Here is a 7,121-nt window from a genome sequence, read left to right on the forward strand (position 1 = left end):
GTAAAGACTGACATAAGTGTGTTTTTAAAATGGATATTCATGCATGACACAGTTTTCATTATCACCTTATCAGATTTCCTGAGTTGCTGCAGCAGTGATAGTTCAGGTGTTTCAAATAAGCAATCACTTATTTTTATGCTCTTGCAGGGACAGGTTATGGTGATTGAACGGGATTTTCTTTTTCTTTTTTTTTTCTCCTACAGGAGCCTCAAGAACAAAGGCCATCGGAAAGGCCGTTCCCTGGTGTGGAGCCCCACAGGACTCATCAACCGTGGTTGAGGTTGACTGCAAACAGAGCAAGAGAGGCCCTTGCCCATCTCAGGCCCTCTCCATGCCCTCTTTCTGGTGGGATCCATGAAAGAAATTGGCAGCACGTTTCTATTTCTTGGGATTTAAGATCCTTTGCGTGAAATATTTAAAAAACCAGGTTATGGTTTATCCATAAATTCTGGCTGGATCCTACTGGCTTCCTGACACCTCGTGGGCCATTTTTCCTCCCCCGGTAAGCAGGTTGTGGGGCCACTTTCCTCACCTCACCCAAGGCATGCTGACAAAGGAGCCCTGGCCAGATGCTGCCACTGCAGAATTTTAAAAAATGGATTAACCAAATAGAATTTATAAAGTTGAGGTAGAATGCACGTAACGTAACACTATTTTAACAATTTTGAAGGAAACAGTGACTTTTAGTGCATCCACAATGCTATGTGACCATCACTGTCTAACTTCAGAAAGAATCCCCACCCCACTAGCGGTGACATCCCAGTCCCGCCTCCCCTGCCACCAGGCAATCAGGAATCTGCTTTCTGTCTCCGCAGATTAGCCTATTCTGGGCATTTCACAGAACTCTATCAAATAGTGTGTGTCTTTTGTGTCTGGCTTCTTTCACCGAGCACAGTGTTTTCAGGTCTGTTGTGTGGCAGCAGGAGGGATCACAGCTTCCTTCCCTTTCAGGGTTCCACAGTGTTCTGCCGTATGGACGGACCACATTACCTTATGGAGGGACCACATTTGGCTTCTCCATACGCCCACCAGTGACTGCTTTCTGGGCATTATGACTAACACTGATGTGAGCATTTGTGTACGTTTTTCTTTGACTCCCTGCAGAATTTTGGTGTGGGCTGATTCTTAGGTTTCACTGGACTCAGCCTCCACTGGTGAGTGCCTGCTAAGACTGTAATTCACTGATTGGCTATCCTGGGATTTGTTTTCCTCAGATGAGACTGGTGTTTTCTGCTAAATACAATGGATTGCTTAAAGGGTCTTGAAGGGGCATGATACTGCAATATGCACCTTCCACGGCCTGGAATCTTCCTGAGTCTTGTCTTGGTTGAGCTGCCTTCCATGTACAGGTGCGGTCTGTCTCTCTCTCTACTATGTTTTTCGAAGGATCCTCTGATGCTATTTCTGGATTTTCCTGCTGCTGTCTCTATTTCCCGAAGACCCAACTCTGTTCTCAGATTTATCAAAGCTTTGAGATCAGATGTATTTGAGGTATGAGATCAACTCTATTAGCGCCTTAGGAATTAAGATGCCAGGCCGTTTCCTGATAATGCTCTGTTTTAGTAATCATGGCTTTGTGCCACCTTGTACTGTATACATCTGATCTTTTACATGGATGGCATTTGCTTTCAGTAAGATTGGTTTAGGGCTGAGGTGATTGTGAGCTGCATTGCTGGAAGAGTGGCGATTGGAGGAAGATGGTGATCCCCTGCCCCACCCAAGCTGTGGATACATCATCTCTCGACCACTGCCCCCAGGTCAGTGTAAGCTCTCTCCCTGAGAAGGGCAACCAGGGCTACGAAGAGACAGCAAGTGTGGCACTGGAATCTTAGGAAGGAGCTGTGTGAACAATGCTGAGGAAGCGCATTGCTCTCGCGCAGAGCAGAGTTGGTCCGGATTACAGCTGGGACCTCCCGTTGGCTTACAGGGTGGAGGTTGAAGCCCATGCAGACGCCCCCAGTCACTCACGACAGCTTGCTGTTCAGGGCTCCCTGCTTTGTTCCCCGTGCCACGCCCTGCATGATGCCAGTGCCGTGGTGCTCATGGGTTACCAATCTGCAAACATGAGCGACATGGCTCAGCAAAACCTCCTCTCGACGTCCATGGAAAGCGTGGGGCCACTGAGCGCGACCCAGAGAACCGCAGAGTGTGTGTCTCAAGCTCTCTGGGCACATGAGCCCAGTAGGTGGGTTTTTGGGTACCACTGGCTGCCCTTTTTCATGCCTATTTTTTCTGGGCATTTCTCTTTAAAATGTTGACCAACATGAATTGTTAAATTGTTGAGTTTAGGTGCATAAAATGTATATATAATGGACTTTGTCAGCTTTTCAAGAGGCAGTGTAGAGTCTCTGATCCTCCAGTGGCATCCCCACTTCCCTGTGGGGTGTCTGCAGTTCCAGAGAGTCATGGAGCTTGCACTCTTGCTTATTTTAGCAGTTCAAGGCCTTTGACCCCAATTTTCTGCTTGTCTTATCCAGCAGAGTCTCAGGCACGGTTATTTTTATTTCTCAACACACTTCCCTGCTCATTTGTTGATTCCTTTAACAGAGCTTCAAGAGATCCTAGAATCAAGATGGTGCCATGATCAGGGAGCAACCAAATAACCTTTGCAAATCTCTCTCTAAATACACACACACACACACACAAATACATTCATATGTGCATGTGTATGTACACACAGATTGAGTGTCCCTTATCTGAAGTGCTTGGGACCAGGAGTGTTCTGGATTTCCAGTGTTTTCAGATTTTGGAATATGCACATACAGGTAATGAGCTGTCTTAGGGGATGAGACCCACTCACGCCTAAACACAAAACTCACTTATGTTTTAGATATACCTAAAACACAGCCTGAAGGTAATTTTATATAATGTTTTAAATAATTTTGTGCATGAAACAAAATTTTGACTGCAATCTATCACATGAGGTCAGATGTGGAATTTTCAGTGTCATGTTGACATTTACAAAATTTTGGATTTTGGAGCATTTCAGATTTCAGATTTTCAGATTAGAAGTGCTCAATCTGTCTATGTAAGTGTGTTTGTTCATTTACTTTCAGCCCCCTCTGAAGACGTTGGAAAAGAGGAGAAGAAAGAGGAAAGCAGAGAGGATCGCCTCGCAGAGGCCAGGCTGCAGCTTGGGCTCCGTGCACCTCTGCCTGCTGACGGGATCCACCTCAGGTCAAGAAGGTGCTGGCTCACCCTTCCCTCAAGATTTTAGAGATCCCAGTGCATGTCCTGGAAATCCTTTAAAATTCAAAGAAAACAAGCAAAGCTCTGGCTAATTAAATGTTTTCTGCTTACCGTCATTAACATATTAATGAGACAGGTTAAATGTATTACTCAGAGGTGCAGAAGCTCTTAGGTCTATGTACCCCTTTTTGAGAGGATTTCTCCATGTGGCATCCGTGTTTACAGTGCACTGGCTTTCTGTTCATAGGGCTTTTACGTGGGGGCGATGGCACGGCAGAAAGCATCCCCAGGGTGGAAGGGGATGGGGAGGTCCACATTGCAGTTCAGACCCCCTGGACACCTGCCTTTGAGATAGCCACGTCCCTGAGCCTTTCCTTTCAAAGGATGGTGGGTCAGTTTCTAATGTTCCCATTTTGACCTCTCAGACTCAGGGACTGGGGCTAGAGCACAGGTCCTCTCGTTGAGGTCACTGTAGTGCTTCAGAGGCATCAGCACTCTTGCTTTCTTTTGCACATCCTTGGTTTTCAGTTATTATGGGTACACAGCGAGCCACCCCAAACTTAGTACAACAGCAGCCATTTTGCTGTGTTCACGGATTCTGTGGGTAAGGAATTTGGAAGGAGCCCAGGGTGTGGTGCGTCAGTTGGGAAGTTTCGAGTTGATAGTAGGTTTACTCACTCCGGTGTCTGTGGCGCACGTGGCCTCTGTGTGGCTGGGCTTCCTTGCAGCATGGCATCCTGAGCCGCCTTCCACGGGGGCTTGCTCAGGGCTCCCAGCACAAGGGTTCCAGCCAACAGGGTGGATTCCACAGCGCCTTTTCTGGCCCAGTCTCTGCCACACTGAATCATCTATACCTGGCGAGGTCCTGACTTCCTTTCTGCCAGACCCTTCTCTGGTCCTTAAGGTCCCTTACTGTTTTGGCCCTTGGTTACAACCTCCTGTGTACTTGTCCTGGAGTGTTGTGGTTAGGAGTGTGTTCTCGGGCGCAGACTGAAATACACTGCTGTGTGCAGTAGGAACCTCGGCTGCTGCCCTATGTTCATGGCAAGCACTTCAGAGCCGAGCCTGGTGCGAGGTGAGTTCTCCATCAACGGCCTTGACTTTTCTTTCCCAGACTAAAGTGCAGGTTCCTTCAGGGAAGCTCTGTCTTGGTCATCTCTGCCTGGTATTTCCTGCAGGACTTGGCAAGTACTGCGTTCCCTCTGCTTGGGCGGTCTGTGCTGGGTCTGTCTCCTGTTTTGTAAGTCTCACAAATTCACCCTCTCAGAGCAGCCGTCTCTGCCTGTCCCCTGCTAGGAGCTGTGGTGACCCCCACTCATCTTGTTTCCTTTTGTTCATGACACTAGCTCTAATGAAAATGTTTCATCCCCTGTTTGTTTCTGTTAGACCAGGATATGAACTCCACCAGAGCCAGATCTGGGCCTGTCTCCTTCCCTGCTATTCAGTGCCTACAAGAGGGTCTGGGTCAAAAATGAATGGAGAGGAGGAAGGGAGGGGTAAAAAGATCGACTTCAGGAAGATTGCAGAAACACGGGCTGAGAATAGTAGGGTCATGTACCAGGGTGGGATTTACTTCCTTTTTATACACTTAAAAAATCTCAAAGACATCCATTCAGCTTTCAGTTTAGGTGAAATCTATTCGTAATAAAAATAAAATGATATCTCAACGACAACCTAATTTTGAGTAAAAATATTTTCTGGAGGGCAGGGGGCTCTAAATACAAAGAAGCAGAGAAGCACGTCACCTCTCCCCAGTGGGACTCTTGGCTCTCAGTGGAGCCACCTGGAGCCCAGGCACTTTGCGGTTTATTCCTGGGTTGCCTCCACCTCAGTCCCTCAGTTATGGGGCTGTGATGGTCCACAGCAAGCCCCCATTCTTGCTGCTCCACTGGTGTGATTTTCTTGGGACCGAAATGGGGAGAGGACAGGGTTGTGTGTTTTGTGAAAGCACAGCGTTGGACGTTCATTGGTGTTCCTCTGTGCTTCCATGACTTGAGGGCAACCATCTAGCAGTTTACAGGGGTTCTGAATAAATTCCAGGGACCTGGAAATTATTGGATTTATTTTATTTTAAGCAGAAACATTTTATGTTTAGTTTGGTAACGGCATGCTCCACTTAGTGTGGTCATGCCTAGCTCTCTTGTTTTGTGTCCACTTTGGAGTCTGGCTCTGGGCAAGCACTCAAATGCTCATAGGAATCCCACGGCTCAGGGCATCCTCTGAACCCAAGGGCCTCTAAAGGGGGAACAGCAACGTGGGAACATGGGTGGGGACATCGAGTGAGGGGCCGGGTGCAGGGTGACGGCAGGTGTAGGTTCTGCACGATGCACATTGCACTGCATGGGGGCACTGTGCGTTCCCCAGCGGAGTGCAATGATACCACAGAGTGTGAAGTCACAGGTCTCCGCACTCAGCGGGGAGCGAGGTGCTTGGGTTTGAGAACCGGGGGGGAGCAGGCAGCTCGGGGCCAGCAGATCCGCCCCTCTGCACTTGGGGAGCTTTTGGCGGTCTGCTGGGTGAGGGCGTGGTGGTCACTGGTGGGTTCACGTGATTCCCCGTCATTCTGTCCCTATAGCCCCGCCCTCCCTGACTGTGCAGTCAGTGGTCAGTGTGCCTCCGTGCCCTCTGCAGTTGAATGTTAGTCATGATCATAGGACTTTAATGATCTTATTGAGTACCCAGTGTCGGCCTCAATTTTTACTTGGAGAATGTGGGGTTTACATGACAAAATATGACTCATGCACGCATGCTTACTGCCTGAATTAGGGGTTCTTGGGCTTAGCTGCTGGTTGGAGTCACCCGGGAGCTTCAGGAAACCCCAAGGCCAGGCCCTCCCTCCCAGAGGTGGGGCTGAACGGACCTGGGGTGCAACCTGGGCTCTGGGGCTCAGGAGCTGCCGGAGGCTGAGGGGAGCCAGCAAGGCCCCTGTGGGGTTCTCTGGGTGGTCCAGCGGAAGCCAATGCTGGGCTCTGGATAGGGGAGTGAGCAGCAGTGCGGAGTTCAAACCCTCGTCACAGACCTGGCTGCTCAGGGCGGCTTGACCTTTTGGAAGAGTATGTGAGCGAGAAATTGGATGATTTATCTAAAATAGATGCCAGCATGGTGTGAGTGGGTGACTTTGTTTAGATGTAACTGTGCATAGATTACGCTGTTTGGATGTGTTTAATTATGGCATGTGATGGCGCCACTTTACCAATCATTTGTATTAAATGTCCTCAAGCCTAGTTTGAGACTTTAGGTCAAGTTAAAACTGTTTTATCTGTCAGCACCTGGGAGACTCGGGAAGGACTGTCACTGCAGGACCAGTCCTAACTGTCCCTATCATGTGGATCACAGGATGTCAAGCTGTTTTGCAGAAGTAGCAGAGCCGAAGCTGCAGTCATATGACCTGGGCATGTGGAGAGCAGGAAACCGTCACCTCAGTAACACTTAGAACCAACGTTTCCTCCCTGAGGAATCAAAAAGCCTGGGCATCACTGGAAGCTGAACACTGGAACCCTTTCAGAAACGAGCGGTCTGTTATCCAGGAAGAGCCAGTGCTGAAGTCCACCATTCCGCACCTTACCGTAAATAACCACGTTTAAAGCTGTCCCATCGAAATCCGCCCCGCCAGTGCGTCTGCATACCAACCTGCCCTCCCCAGCCCATTAGAGTCTCACCCGACCTAATCCTGGGGATTCAGATCTGAGCCCTGCCTCCTGTCTCCTTGCTGGTTGGCCTTGCAATAAAGCCTTTTCTTTTCTCAAAAGTCAGAGCTATAATATTGGCTTCCATGTGCAGTGAACCCACTGCATGACTCAGAGGAAGGACATGTGGGCACACGGCGGGATGGTGTGGGGCCAGGAAGGGGCATCGCAGATCCAAGGACTGGCAGTTTCCTTTAATGCCGGGTCACCGTGGGCAGTTGTGGGTGATGCAAGGAAGAGCTCTGA

General features: G+C 49.1%; 1 long non-coding RNA gene across 1 annotated transcript; it reads left to right on the top strand.

Moving 5' to 3' along the window:
• Positions 1–724: 724 nt before the first annotated feature.
• LOC140710445 (uncharacterized) lies at positions 725–6,637 on the top strand. The gene is made up of 3 exons (XR_012091460.1): positions 725–1,757; positions 3,057–3,186; positions 6,526–6,637. It is a non-coding gene; the product is annotated as an uncharacterized lncRNA (long non-coding RNA).
• Positions 6,638–7,121: the final 484 nt, after the last annotated feature.

Source organism: Chlorocebus sabaeus, chromosome 2 (genome assembly GCF_047675955.1).
Source record: "Chlorocebus sabaeus isolate Y175 chromosome 2, mChlSab1.0.hap1, whole genome shotgun sequence".
NCBI classification, from domain to species: Eukaryota; Metazoa; Chordata; class Mammalia; order Primates; family Cercopithecidae; genus Chlorocebus; species Chlorocebus sabaeus.